Raw genomic sequence first — 16,533 nt, 5'->3', positions numbered from 1 at the left:
TTAATGAGCTATGCTGGACTAAATGGAAACCTCCACTGAAATGGAGTTTTTGGTTTTTTTTCTCCCTTTTCCTATACCTCACATAAGAGGATATGAAAATGAAAAGTTTTAAAGAAATCAAATTACTAACTTCTGGAGCAATGGAGAATGAGACACACAAATCATTTGGATATCTACTCCCAATGCAACACTTCAGCAGACATTGATAATCTATCATGGCATAAACCATTTTTTGCTTCTCAAGTCTGCTCCAGACAATCTTCATAAATTAATTGGATTTGGCTAGAATTGCTGTCCTGGTTTTGGAGTAGTTTCTAGGGTTAATCAAACAGAGCTCAAATCTCTTATTTTTCAGTTTTAATATTTTTAAAAATAAAATGAGCCTAATCAGACTGTTACTGAACTCAATGGGTTCACCTCTTTGAGTGTTCTATTCAAGAACGTGTAGTTGTTGCTAGGTAGTTTCATTTACTTGCACCAAATAAAGGAACTGGGTATTCACACCTAGCTCTGTGTCTGGGAAGGGAGGCTTAGCCATTGCTTACATACTCCATTTGGTTAAATACATATTGACTTCTTTGTGAAACAGGAATTTTTAGGGGTGAAAAAGACAGATTTAGGAATTTTAGAAATTAAGGGGACCATGGAAGAAGCACAGGGCTGCAGAGCAGCAGAAGGTATATTTCCATAGAATAGGGGATCTGAAAAGCTGCAACAGGTACATTTCCGTAGAATGAGGGAGCTGGGAACAGCAGAAGGCCTATATTTACAAAATAAAGAGAAGGAAGCCCTTCATCCAGAAGGAGAAGAAGAAAGCCCAAAGGGAATAGGAAAACAATAAGGAAGGAGGGGGGCGGCGAGAACCTCACATGTCCCATGTGAGGCTCGACCTTTGCTCTCAGAGTTACTATAGTAACCAGTCCAAGGGAATAGTGACCAATCAGAAGGGATATCAAGGCACCAGGATCTACAGCCTTTATAAGCTGCAGGGAAAAGGAATTCAGTGGGACTCTTTCCCCCTCCCCCAGTGGGAGTCTGTGCTGTGAGATTCTTTCCCTTTCCCCATGGGGGAGCCTGTATTTGTTCTTCAGTAAATGTCCACCTTTGCTATACCACCTTCCAAACGTGGGTTCATTCTGTGACTCCAGCGGACAAAGAACCGGGGAACCAGTCTGCCCAGGGGAACACCACGTGTTCCAGCCAAAAATTCTGTTTCATTTGCAGTGGGCTACCCGAGTTGGGTTCCTGTCAAGCTCATCCTCTATATCCGCCTCTGCAAAATACTGTGCCACATTTTAATATTTAACAAGAATAGTATTTAGTAAGAAATGTCCAGACCTTGAGACCCATATCCTATTTAACAAGACCTTTGAAGAGTAAAAGTGATTCAAGTGCTTTTCAGGATTCTGTTCAACTCTATCATACCATACTTGGCAATGACTAAAACAAAAAAATGCAGAGTGTTCTCATTCCCTCATTTACAATTCATCATACAAATGTGCCAGAAGTTTTGCTCGGTACCGGGGAAACTCATTTCCAACCTGGAAGCGTTGTGGTGGAAGGAGATGAATAAAAAGTTAAAGAATAGTGTGGCATAAGTATGCAAAGGATTTATCACATTATTTCCCCCTCCTAGACCCCCACTCCCATCACACACAAACTGTAGAGGATCTTGATTATCTACAAATTAATTTCTTAAAGTTCAAACTTCTTAGATTAGCATTCAAGATCTTTAACGATCTGCATCATTATTTTCAACTAGCATATATGCCTGTATAATTGAACTACCTTGATTTCCTGTCTTAGGGCCTTTTTCTTTCATCTGCAATCCCTCCTCCTTTTCTTTTTCCTTCTTTCCAGTTAACATATATGTAAATCCTACCTCTTCTTCAAATGCTATGTACTCCATAAAGCTTTTCTTTATTATCCCTTTAATAGTTTCCTAGGGCTGCTGTAACAAATTATTACAAACTTGGTGGCTTTAAAAAATAGAAATTTATTCTTTTACAGTTCTGGACCACACTTCCTGGAGGCTCTAAGGAAGAATCTGTTTCTTGCTTCTGCCAGCATTTGGTGACTGTTGGCATTTCTTGAGTTGTGGTTGCATCACTTCAGTCTCTGTCTTCATAGTTACATTGCCTCCTCCATTTCTGTGTGTATCTCCATCTGTCTCTATCTTATAAAAATACATATAATTGCATTTAGGGCCCATCCAGATCCTTAACCACATGTGAAAAAAATTTTTTTTTCAATAGAGAGTAAATTTAATAGATTTTAGGGATTAGAACCCATTGCTATCTTTTGGTGCATGAGGAACATTATTCAACCTACCATAATTACAAAAGGAAGTAAACTCTCCCTCTAATCTACTGTATCTTTATCTTCAATGATGCTGGCCACTTTTTTTTAAAAAAATATATTTTATTGATTTTTTACAGAGAGGAAGGGAGAAGGATAGAGAGTTAGAAACATCGATGAGAGAGAAACATCGATCAGCTGCCTCCTGCACACCCCCTACTGGGGATGTGCCCGCAACCAAGGTACATGCCCTTGACTGGAATCGAACCTGGGACCTTTCAGTCCACAGGCCGACGCTCTATCCATTGAGCCAAACCAGTTAGGGCTATGCTGGGCACTTTTTAAAATCCCCTATGGGTTACCATTTACAACAGCATGGATGAACCTACAGGATATTAAGCTAAGTGAAATAAGTCAGACAGACTAAGACAAATACCATATGATTTCATTTATATGTGGAATCTATAGAACAATATAAATGAACAAACAAAACAGAAACAGACTCATAGTTACAGGAAACAGACTGATGGTTGCCAGGGGGGAGGAGGGTTGGAGGACTGAGTGAAAAAGTGAGGGGATTGAGAAGCACAGACTGGTAGTTACAAAGTAGTCACTGGGATGTAAATAAAGTACAGCATAGAAAATATAGTCAGTAATATTGTAATAACTATGTATAGTGTCATGTGGGTGCTTGAAATATTGGGGAGAACACTTTGTAAAGTATATGATTTGTCTAAGCAGTATTCTGTATACCTGAAACTAATACAAACTAATATTGATTGTAAATTGTAATTGAAAATAATTTACAAATTTAAAAAAATATTTTTAAAATGATTCTATTTTACGGTCTATTAGGCCTACACAAGGAAATAAGTCAAAATCTTTATGGTTTGCCTGTTTTGCGATGTTTTCTTTTTAAGTATCTTAATTTAGAGAGTAAATAGTTTGTGTCAGATTTTTGTCTTCTATTTCATTGCCTTACTTCAATTAATAAATATACTTATTTTTGTCCTGTGCTTGTTTTTTTAAAAAAAATATTTTTATTGATTTTTTTAGAGAGAGAGGAAGGGAGAGGGATAGAGAGATAGAAACATCGATGAGAGAGAAACATCAATTGGTTGCCTCCTGCATGTCCTCCACTGGGGATTGAGCCCCCAACATGTGCCCTAATAGGAAATCAAACTGGGGACATCTTGGTTCATGAGTCAGTGCTCAACCACTGAGCCCACCGGCTGGGCAATGCTTTTTTTTATTGTTATATTAGAGGCCCGGCACACGAAATTCGTGCACTTAGGGTAGGGGGTTCCTCAGCCCAGCCTGTGCACTCTTGCAGTCCTGGAGCCCTTGGGGGATGTCCGACTGATGGCTTAGGCCTGCTCTCTGCGGACATCCTTAGTGCTGCTGTAGAGGCAGGAGAGGCTCCTGCCACTGCTGCTGCGCTCGCCAGCCGTGAAACCCAGCTTCTGGCTGAGCAGCGCTCACCCTGTGGGGGCACACTGACCACCAGGGGGCAGCTCCTGCATTGAGTGTTTGCCCCCTCGTGGTCATTGCACATCATAGTGACAGGTTGCTCCGCCATTTGGTCAATTTGCATATTAGCCTTTTATTATATAGGATTTGTTGTTTACAAGAGTTAAAAATAACTATTATTCTGGTAGTGAATTTTATTGAATAAGGGCTTTTGAGTTACCTAAAATAGTATATGTAATTGTCTTGGTTGCAAATTAGAACATTTGACAAATTATTCCAAGTTACTCTTTCAAATACTGGAATTTTAAATGTTTCCACACATTAAGTTTTACATAGTTTTATGATTTTTTTCTTTGAATAATAAATCTGGGCCTTAATTGAATAATAAATTCATCTGGACAATACTACATAATATTGCCCAGACTATGTAGTATTTAACTGGCCCTCTATTAGAATTGCTTTTTTTAGTCTAAGCTACTGCCTGACTTCCAAACTTGGTTAACCATTCTTAATATTCCCCTTTTAACATGGCTCACTTAATATGTGCTCTTTAACAAGAAATCATTATTTGCTCATAAGGAGTACTCATGAAAGTAGACTTTATATAAAATATGGTATTTAACTTTCAGTAGGAAATGGTCAAATAGAGAATATTAAAAGTGAGGTATTCAAAAGTAGAATGGTGGTTTACTTAGCTAAAGAGTACTTTAAAATGTCTGTTGACATAAATTAAACATGAAAATGTAGTTATTTAGTTGTGTTTATCAGTTGAAACATTATTATAATGAATAATCTATAAAAAATTTATTTTCTCTATAAAAATGGATGTGATGGTTCAAAAATACAAATTCTTTAAGTTTCAAATTGTGAAAGTACATTCTAGTTAAGCTTAATGAATGGCAGTAATTGTGCCAGACCTCCAAATATAGCAAATCCTTTTCCATAGGTAAGTTTATAAATACCCCAACGTGCTTGCTGAAAGTCCCACCTGAACAGAACAGTTCACATAGTGGGTTCTTTCAACTTAATTTTGAAAAATCACTATTTTGAGACACGTTCAAATGCTTCTGCTTTTATTACTGCAGGTGTCCCTTTTCAAACAGGTCTCCCAAGTATAAGATTGTTCAGTTCTCTTAGAATTCTCAACTTTTTAAAGCTGCCACCAATAATCAGAGGACATCTGGAAATATTGGAATTAGCTTTTTAAAAAGTGCTAAATTTTATACATAGTCACTAATACTCTGAAATTCCAAATTAATTTATTAACCTCCTGGGGAGTTCTTGTCAAGGAAGTCAAAGTTGGCTTCTATTGATCTGTGGTTGCCTGAATATTAGTTCATGTTGAACTGATTTGGTTTTCTCAACATATCTAACCTATATTAAGACTGTATGGAATAAAGCTCACACTATGTAGTTTGGCCAAAAATAACCTGAAAGCTGGTAATTTTTAGAACTTTCACTATTTTTATAAATATTAGAGATGGTGTCTTCTAGTACTTAAGATGTGGCCTCTCTGCAGTCACTGGAAGAATTGATTATGTCGTTCGTGAATAAATCTTGGCTTTTTCCTTATGGATCTTCTCTAGGCATTTTCTACCTGTTTAACCTCAGGGTAGGTGGATAAAAGAAAGTGAGGTGAAATGAAAATGATGCTATTTTTATTGTTGCTTTTATTTCATTGGCTCTGATAAAATGTTTCTTAATAGTTTGAAGGCTTTACATTAAGGGTCCTGGCTTATGTAAGGAACATTATTATTATTTTTTCATTGTTTTTTGCTATTTCTCTACCTAGAGCAGTGGTTGGCAAACTCATTAGTCAACAGAGCCAAATATCAACAGTACAACGATTGAAATTTCTTTTGAGAGCCAAATTTTTTAAACTTAAACTATATAGGTAGGTACATTGTTATTACCTTAATTAGGGTACTCCTTCAATTGCACTGTACGTGCACGCCTGCACGTAGTATTTTGTGGAAGAGCCACACTCAAGGGGCCAAAGAGGCGCATGTGGCTCGCGAGCCGCGGTTTGCGGACCACTGCTCTAGGTCACTGAAAGTTTATCTCCACATTAGTTTCTTAAATGTGAAGTAGATAATGATTTATGCATGTTTAAGGTATTTTAGGACTAAATTTTTAAATAAAATTATTTTATTTTTTATGCAACAGCCCTGTAATAGAATAATTTTTCACTTAATTTTTTTGTCAACAACTTTATTTTTAATTTAAATTTTGTTTTTCAATTACAAGTTCCATTCAATATTATTTTAGATTCATTTCAACCATTTTTTTAAAGTATATTATGAACGTGTAGCATTTCATGCTAAACTTTTTTAGTAATTTATTTTTCAATATTCAGTTTTAATTTTGACTATTAATGAGTGAATAATAAACAGAATCTGCTAATTATTCCCAATGTCCATTATTTATTTGTTTCCTTTTGACAATAGAAACTGCTGATCTCCAGCTGGGCACATGGCCCCTGAGCTAGAGACTGCATTTCCTAGCCTGTTAGAGCTAGATTGGTTACACGTCTAAGTTTTTACCTATGACAGGTGAGCAGAAATTATAAATATACCTCTGAGTTTTGCCTTTAAAACTATGTGCATGCAGATCCCTCTATTTCATTCCATTCTTGACCATTGTGGTAGTGAGCCATGCAGACAAGGACCGTGCAGATTAGAGCTGTACTATGAGAGGATGTCTGAAAAACAGGTGGGAAGGGCCCTGGGCCTAGGTGACCCCTTGGAGCAGGCTGCCTTCCCAGTTCACTTCTCCTGCTACCTCTGAATGTTATGAGAACAATAAACTTCTACCTTATTTGACCTACTGTATTTAGGTTTTTTTGTTACAAAAATTAGTTTATATGGTAACTAATACAGATGGTACTTTAATTGAAAAATTTCTGATGACTTTGAGTGTCAAAGGAGGTTCTGGAGGCCAAGGCTCATAGATACTATATATCTGCATTCTAAGTTTAAGCACTTGGCCATCTGTACAGGATTGGTAAAAGGGGCTTCCAAAACTCAGTTCTGCTCTTGTTAACCTATCACCTCCCACCCTGCTATGTAGTTTAAAAAAATAAAAAAGGATGTTTCCCCCCCCCTACCGTCCCCACAGAGAGGAGAGTGGTGTTGGCCTCTACCTGAAGTCAAATGATGGGGCCTGAAGAGACCCTTTTAGAGAACTTCATACATGGCACTAGGGGTTTAGGGGGTATAGAGCCTGCTAACTATCTCACTCCTAAGAATAAGTTAAAAGGCTGGTTGGAAGGGCCTACTAGTAAAAAAAAAAAAAAACACAAAAAGAGAGGGATGTATTGTCGTCACCCTGTGCTTCCAGAGTTTGGTTGGGCAACCCTCAAAGGAGTTAAGAACTTTGTCCATTTATTGGAAGTGACTGACTGTGATGCCAGGCGGGTCTCTCTGTGGCACCACCTGGTTGAGCATAAGCTTTAGGATAAATTTTACAGTATCATACTCATGGGTTGTGCATTATGTTTTGTTGAGGACAGTGAAACTATACTAGTAAGGTGAATCAATCAGAGTCTAGTCAAGAAACCAGAACTATACCAATTGTTTTAATAGAGAATTTTATATGACGAATTCTTAATCAGGTGTTAGCGAACAGGTGTCCCCTTTAAGTTTGGGGTACAGAAAGAAAGAGGTTTGTATCTTTACATCTTAAAGGCTTCAAGAAAGGTATCCTGGGTTGGCATGCAGAGCTCTAAGGAGGGGTCATTGTTTGACTAGTGCTGTACTTCAGGAATGTGGGTACTGGGCCGAGAACTCTGGGGAGGGGCAACAGCCATCTGGTATGATATCACTGAGGGACACAATGAAGGTGGTTTTGGGAGTGAAACTGCAACCCACTGCTGCGTTAGAATTAACTGTTTCTGCTGGGGGTAAAGTGTCAATATTGAGTGAGTCTGACAGAAATAGGAAGCATACAGGAAGGAGCATGTTTTTTTCTCACCTTCCTTTCCTGTAGTCTCCTGTGAATGATCCTATTAATGGTATACAGTAGGGAACCAGGTAGTCTTTTGGGATAAAATCCTGATTTGAATGATTCCAGATGAACATACCTACTGTGAGTTCCATATTTTGTCTTCAAGAGTCAGGCATTTTGATCAGCCATTGAAGGGGAGTGTAATTACTTCCCAGATGCAGCTTCATCTAGTCTGCTTTAGTTTTCTTAGGAGAAAGTCATTTAAAAGATTACTGTGTCCTCCAATTACAGAGAATACATGAGAAATTTTCCAGGTGTTTTTTTTTTTATTACTGTATTTTTTCCATGTATAAGACGCCCCTCATTTTTCCAACCAAAAATTAAGAAATCAATATTTTAAACGTTTTGCTGGTTTTCCTCTTAAGGCCTTCTTCTTTATTGGCATCTTAAGGAGCTGTTCTTCCTGTTTTCTCCACTGTCTGATCATACACTCAGTGGCAGGAGTTCCAAATTGTCTCTCTGCAGCTCTAATTCCATGCTCTTTGCATAGCTGATTACATTCAGTTCGAATTTTGCAGAGTAAGACAATCACTTACCGGTATTTATCTTTTTATTTTTTGACATCTTTATGGGCTCAGAACGCTCCGGTCCCTGTTGCATCTGCGCACTTTCCATCTCCACCTCAACTTCCAATTAGGCATCAGGTGATGTCAGTAACTATAAGACTTGTGACTGGAGGAAGCCTGTTTGACAAGGTATGGGCAGCTATGCACCCTGGCAGCTCCCTCCTAGGCTGACTTCTGTGTATAAGATGCCCCTTGATTTTCATTCTAATGATTTTAGAAGAAAGTAGCGTCTTATACATGGAAAAATATGGTATGTTCCCTTTTCCCCCCATTGACCTCTCCCAGGCCTCCACCACCCTATTATCTGTGTCCATGGGTTATGCCTAATATGCATACAAGTTCTTTGGTTGATCTCTTCCCACCTGCCCACCCTCCCCTGCCTTCCCTCTGAGGTTTGAGACATATAAGCATCAAATAGACTATCTAAATTCTTTTAGGCACTTAAGGGAGAGATAAAAAGCTCTGCCTGAGTCTTTTGGGCTTTGCTTTTCTTTAGCTCAAAATAGTTGTATGCCAAGTGGCACACTCTGGAGAGACTTGTTTGGAACCCACCTTTGAAAGCACAAGTCTATGCTCCTGAAAATCCTTTATATAATTGCTTCTCCCTCTTCCCCCCCCCCAAAAAAAAAAAATCTGAATACTAAATGACTATGGAATATCTTATATTACTTTGTTACTTTGTTGTTGTTGTTAATCCTCACCCGGAGATATTTTTTCCATGGAGAGAGAGTGGAAAGGCGGGAGGGGAGAGAGGGAGAGACAAACATGGATGTGAGAGAGACACATCAATTGATTGCATCCTGCATTCTCTGATGGGGCAGGGAACAAACATGCAACCTGGTACATGCCCTTGACCGAGAATCAAACCCTTGATCCTTTGGTGTATGGGTCGACACACTAACCCCTGAGCCACACTGACCAGTGTATAATATTTTTAAAAAATTACTCTGCTTTTACAAACGGTAGAAGAAGAGGGAAAACTTTTCATATCATTCTGTGAAGCTGGTATTAACCTGATATCAAAACTAGATAAAGATGTTATAAGTAAAAAGAACTACAGATTAATAGCTCTGTGAATGTAGAATTAAAAATTCATTGAAGTATTAAACTGAATCCAGCAAACATAAAAAGGATAATACACTATGATGAAGTGGGGTTTATCCTAGGAATGCAGGGTTGATTCAGTATACAGAACTCAATCAATGTAATAGACAGTATGGAGAGAATAAAGATAAAACCCCACAGTCATCTCAAAAGATACAGAAAAAGTATTTGTAAAAATTCCCATACATGTTCTTTCCTTTGGACTGTATGTTTATGAGTTGAACATCTTTGATTTAAACCAGTAGTTTTAAATTTTTCCCATGAGGACACAGTTGGAATTTTAGCTTCTTTTATTTTGACAAAGTTATTGCACAGTTGCAAGTCACAGTTTCTATGTTGTTGGTAGTTTTTGAACAAACTTATCTGTGGAGGGCCACCCACATTTGGTAGAGAACAGGCAGGATTCCAAGGAGAAGACCACCCTTTCAGGTGGCTCTGCAGTATGATGCAAGCTGCTTTTGACTTCCTCCTTTGGGCCTCCTGGAATAATCAGGTAATGCCTGTCTTTTCCACGGAAGCTTTGTTTTCTCTCCAGGTTTTAATACTTTAGCTGCCAGAGAAGAAATGACAACTCTGAGGCATAGGAGCTACCATTTTCCTATTTCCTACACATTTTTTATTCCCCCCCTCTCCTTGGAGTGCTAGAATCCTTATAACAACACTCCAGGTAGCTATCAAAATGTTAGAGCTGGCAAGAGCATTGTGACTTATGAACATTCCTCATAAAGACACTTGGTTTATCGCTTCCATCTATGTGATGTCATCTCACTGCTGCCTTATTCTACATACAGGACCTAGCTATTGGATCTGTCTGACTGCAGCTACCATAAACACCTTTGCCTTTATCATCTTTTAGCATGCAGCCCTTGGCTCACTGCTTATAGCTACAGAGGGATTGATCTGCTTCATGTCCAGATGTGGGATATCTGCTCTGGTCCCTACTATTCTGTCCTCACTTTACCTAATTAATTTCATTCTGTTGTTGCCCACTTTCCCGATTAATCATATCCAGTTCATCCTGAGTATCCTCCTTCAGGAGTAAATAATATAGGGAGAAACTGAAATATTAATTGGTAAAATAATATGAGATTTGCTTTTAAATACTCCAGCACAACCATTAAAAAAGTAGTAGAACCAAAGATGAAAATGTCAAGATAAAAAATGGCAAAATGATGATACTTGTAAAAACTGGGTGATGGCTACATAATGCTATTCTATTTCTGTGTATGTATGGATTTTCCATATTAAAAAGTGAAAAAAGAAAGCTAAATGGAGGATTCAAACAAATGAACTTTCCTGTAGTAGAAGTCCTGGAGAGGTGGGACAGGGATGTGCAAAGCAATTGGGTGATGGCCGAAAAGAAGGTACCCTTTGTTTTCTTAACATATTAGGTCAGTCATGTTGTCTTCTAATACAGCGCCCTTTTCTGAGGGATTTTTTATGGAGATCACTATCCTTTGTTCAACTTGATCTGCTGTCTTGGTAATAGCTGATTTACCTAGGGTGTATGTGTCTTAAACAAAGGCATCTATCTTTGTAGCAGGGCATCTCATCCTGGGTACTATTGACGTTTGGACTGGATAATTATATATATATTTATTTATTTATTTAGAGAGGAAGGGAAAGATAGAAACATCAATGATGTGAGAGAATCATTGATCGGCTGCCTCCTGCATGCCCCCTACTGGGGATCGAGCCCACAACCTGGGCATTTGCCCCTAGCCAGAATCGAACCTTCAGTCCGCAAACTGATGTTCTATCCACTGAGCCAAACCAGCTAGGGCTGGACTGGATAATTCTTTTATGTGGGTGCTGTCCTATACATTGAGGATGTTTAACAGCATTCCTGACCTCTATCCAAGTTCTGCTGCCTCCCGCCCTCTTAGTTGTGATAGCCAAAAATGTCTCCAAACATTGCCAGATGTCCTGAGGAGGTGTGGCCAGGGAGGCAAAATCACCCCTAGTGTGAAACATTGAAATACAGAGATGTGACTTTTTAGCTCGGCTCCATCCTTGTGGGTGCTGGCTAACTTGATTTGGGTATTCAGATGCCGTAGTTTTTCCATGCTAAATTAAAAGGCTGATTATAAGTATTATAAATAAATAACCTAAAAGTAATAAAAATTTCAGGTCTCACTATATGTTTGTTATAATAATACCAACTTGTTTTAAGGTAAAAACCAGGTCCCCTGGTTTTTATCTTTATCATATGCAATCTCGATTTTTTTTCCCATAAAATCTTCTTAGGATTATTATTTCCCCAGTTTCTGCATAAGATACTTTATTTTACAAAATCTTTACACATTATTCTTTTCATCGTTTACAGAATACTATTCTTTCTATTTTTTTTTGTTTTTTTTAGATACAATTATGTGGTGCTAATTTTTATTTTTTTAATCAATAAGAATTTTACAGTGTATTTGGAAATGTAGCCTTTACTTGGATAAGAGAGTCTGAAAATTTATTTGATAAATTTTGTGGTTCTGGGCACAGTGTAAATGAAACATTTTCAGGTGCTACAGTATATAAATAAGTGAATGTTTTCCCTGGCTCAGTTTTGTACCATAACTAGCCAACAACTCTTGTATTAACTTCTTCAACTGAATGGAAGCACACTAGTACATACTTCTGATTTAATGAAATCCTCAAAATAGGTTTTTGTGCTAATATATTTATAACATGCAGGTGTTTGACACAGAAATATAAATTACATGTACATAAAATTGGTTCAGGGAAATACTGAAATGGGCTGGGGAGGATATCAAAATATATATTTGAATACATATTTATAATTTTTAGAGTGTTTATAGCTTTATTATATGACTCATTTTTCTGTTACACAATTCTAATCTTGTATGCTTTTTATCATTTCTCTGTTTTTCTAGAAGTGATTTTATTTAGTCTGGTTGTATAATTTCTTCTTTTTGGAGCACACACACAGATCTGACTACTGAAAAATCCATGTAATTATTCCCAAGAATCTTATTTATCAGCTCCTTTTATTATGCTTTTCTTTAGAAATATGTATAGTTTATGGTTATGGACATGAACCACAAGTCTGCTAGTCTACTTAGAATGACAGTCATATTTGTATGTTATGCTAAAAATATTGGTCATATTGTTAAGTGATTTTGGAGGGAGAACACAATTAAATGTATTATTATAAAAATATATTTATTTAGATGAAGGGTCATCTCTGAAATTTAAACAAGCTAATTTAACTTGTCTCTTAAAATATATTTATTTAAAATATGTTTATTGAGTGCTCACTAAATGACAGGTAAACGATGGTATTCTTTTTGATTTTTTAAAAATCATTATTTCTTGCCGAAACTGGTTTGGCTCAGTGGATAGAGCGTCAGCCTGTGGACTGAAGGGTCCCGGGTTCAATTCCGGTCAAGGGCATGTACCTTGGTTGCGGGCACATCCCCAGTGGGAGGTGTGCAGGAGGCAGCTGATCGATGTTTCTCTCTCATTGATGTTTCTAGCTCTCTATCCCTCTCCCTTCCTCTCTGTAAAATATCAATAAAATATATATAAAAAAAAATCATTATTTCTTACCAACGACCTGAAAGGGATCTTTCAAGTAAGAAAGAGTTATATCTGTCCCTAAAAGCATCTTGAAATCTGAAACATCAGATTGAAAGAATGGGCATTCTCCTTATTTTTAGGTTATGTGCACATTGGTCTGTTCAAGCTATTTGTGATAATTTATTAATAATTTGATTTTGAATATGTTTAGTTTTTACCTATTATTTAGTTTATCTTCATTAGAACTTTTTAAGGTAAATATTTTCATTCTTTCTGGATTGTGAACCAAGTACTGTATGTAGACGAATTCTAACTGGGAAAATTAATCATGAAATTGCAGTATTTAATAAGAATTGGAATTTTTCATTTCAAAGTAGTACCCTAAGTTGTAATATACTAAGTGATATCTTTAGTTTTAGGATTACTTGATTTTTTTTTTATTTCATAAATATCCCATCTGTTTATATTTCTGCAAGGTAAGTAGCAGGAAGAAAAACTAAGGCATTTATTATCAACTCTTGAATAACAGATCTTTGGCAACTTTTCTCTCTTTCCTTATGTTTACACTAGAGGCCCAGTGCATGGATTCATGCACCAGTGGGGTCCCTTGGCCTGGCCTGCGGCTCTCCGACATTCCCCAAGGGGTCCCAGATTGTGAGAGGGTGCAGGCCAAGCCAAGGGACCCCACCAGTGCATGATTGGGGATGGGGACCACAGGAGGGCTCCAGGGCGTGTTCGGCCCATCTTGCCCAGTCCCAATCAGCCAGACCCCAGCAGCAAGCTAACCTACCGGTCAGAGTGTCTGCCCCCGGTGGTCAGTGTGTGTAATAGCTACCAGTCGAATGGTCGCATATATATATATATATATATATATATATATATATATATATTCATGATCCTTTCAAAGTTTCATTTGCTTTAGCAAATATTGTTTTTAAAAAGACTTTTACATCTCTTATTAGTAGAATGTAGATCTTAAAGCTGGACTATTTTGAGCATTTGGCCTTTGACATCATCCAAGTACACAATTCTGATTGAATGTTTTGATAGTGTTTATATCTTTGCCTTTTTAGTATAGTTTAAGATGTGAAGCCCCTCTAGTTTACTGTTTTTTAAGAACCACATTAAATAATAAGGAAAACCCAAAGAAGGGGGCATGAAGGATTTCTTTGCATGTGCACCAAGATTCTTCAGCCTGAGAAAGTCAAGGGTTAAGAAAAAATATAATCAAACATCTCAGTGGTTTTGAGAAGTAGTATTAATCTGAATTTTTGGGTCCTGAATTCTTTAATTTCTAGTGCAAGGGTTAGAAAGAACTATAGGGTGGGGCTTTTAAACAGTGAGTTTGTGTGCTGAATCTGGCCTACAGACATATTTTGTTTGGCCTGAATGGTGTTTTTTAAAAGTTGAATTAATGGTAAGTATTAGCAGTTGAGAATTTTCACCCCCAAATTCAGATTTCTAGCTTCTGGAAAATTGGAATATCTGACCATAATGAACCTGCTTCCCATATAGCAATATTTAGCTGCATTGGGTGGTGGTGCCTTTTGGGCCATACTCCAGTGTGCCATAATTGCCACCACTCCCTCTTCTCCTTGCATACTGACATGCAGTGTTAGTTACCAGTTATAATTGTACATGCACTGCCACTTTTTATTATATTTGGTCTGTAGTCATGATTTTGTATCTCCTACTATACAGGGAACATTTTCCATGGAAAGCCCTTTCCCGTAACCCTCTGACCAACATTCAGTGTCAGGCCTTCTCTTTCCAGTGCTTCCATAGCACTTAGTCCACACCTCCCTTTTATACTTACCATTTTAAGTGTTCACTGGATAACTTTCCTTGCTAGATAGGAAATTTTTAAAGTAAGGATCTTGTATTATGTTGTATCCTCAGGGGATTCAATAGTGTTTGACACTTAAAAAGTGATGAATTTAGGCTTGTTGATAAACGAGGTGAACTTTAAATATTTCCTGGAAAGCTTAGATTCTAGGATACAAGTGAATCTCCAGGAATAGTCAGTTCCTTATGAGGTTCTAATATTTGTCAGTAAAATTCATTAAGATGGGTCTTGTGATGATTGCTGCAGAATAAGTCCAGAACTAGAGACAGGCAAGACAGGCTTCTTGAGTGAAAGTTTAAGTAGGGACTCTCTCAGGGTCGGGAAACTGCCTCCTTAAATTTTATGCCATAGGAGCTTCTCTTGCCTCACCATACTTCCAGTCCGGCTTCCAAATGATATATGTAAATGAACTTTTAGCTTAAAAATAAAATATTGGTCCTAATTAGAGTGGCTATAAAAAGAGGAATCTATATTGTTTTCAAAGGAAACACTACCACAGAAAGATATTTATTATTATTATTTCTAAATTTACACTTATAGCTGTTTTAAAGATTTTTCTCTTCATTGTTGGTTTTAAGCAAATTGTTTATGGTGTGCTTGGGTTTAGTCTTTTCTGCTTGATATTTGTTGAGCTTCTTGGATCTGTGAGCTTATGGTTTTCATCAAATTTGGAAAAATCTCAGCCTTTATTTCTTCAAAATGTTTGTCCTGCTCTCTCTCTCTTCTCCTTTAGAGAGTCCAATTATACATATATTAAGTTACTTGAAGTTGCCTTTCAGCTCACTGATCTCTATTACATTTTCCAGCCCTTTTTTTTCTCTGTAAAGTTTCATTTTATATATTCTTTTGCTGTGTCTTCAGGTTCACTAATCTTTCCTTCTGCAATATCTAATGTGCTATAAGTCCTACCCAGTGTAGTTTTTACATCTAGAAGTTTGGTTTGGGTTTTGATATAACATGCTCAATTTTTCTTTTAGTTTTTTAAATTTTATTTTTCAATTATAGTTTACATTCAATATTATTTTGTATTAGTTTCAGGTGTACAGCATGGTAGTCGCTGTAGTTTTATTTTTTATTTAACATATGGAATATAGTAATGTTAATTCTTTTAATATCCTTGTCTCTTAAATCTATCATCTGTGTTATTTCTGGGTTAGTTCTGAAGATTGATTTTTCTTCCCTTATGCCTTGTACTTTTCTGCTTCTTTGCCTGACTAGTAATATTTGATTAGATGATGAATACTGTGATTTTAGTTTCTTGGGTGTTTTATTTTTCTGTATTTGTAAAAATACTCTTGAGCTTTGTTCTTGGACTGAGTTCAGTTTCTTATAAATAGCTGCATCTTTAATGGGTGACATGAACATTTAAGGTGGTGAATAGAAAGAAAGGAGACATAAGGGAATAAAGGTATAGAACAAGAATTGTTTTGGAAGTTCAGGGATAGTTTTCAGAGAAAGTAAAGAGGTCAGATCCTCACCCTCGTGCACTGCTGGTAGGAATGCAGACTGGTGCAGCCACTGTGGAGAACAGTATGGAGTTTCCTCAAAAAACTAAAAATGGAACTCCCATTTGACCCAGTAATCCCACTCCCAGGAATATATCCTAAGAAACTAGAAACACCAATCAGAAAGGATATATGCACCCCTATGTTCATAGCAGCACAATTTACAATAGCTAAGATTTGGAAACAGCCTAGGTGCCTGTCAGCAGAT

The sequence above is a fragment of the Plecotus auritus genome (assembly GCF_963455305.1).
Source record: "Plecotus auritus genome assembly, chromosome: 7".
Taxonomy (NCBI): Eukaryota; Metazoa; Chordata; class Mammalia; order Chiroptera; family Vespertilionidae; genus Plecotus; species Plecotus auritus.
This window is presented reverse-complemented; position numbering follows the sequence as displayed.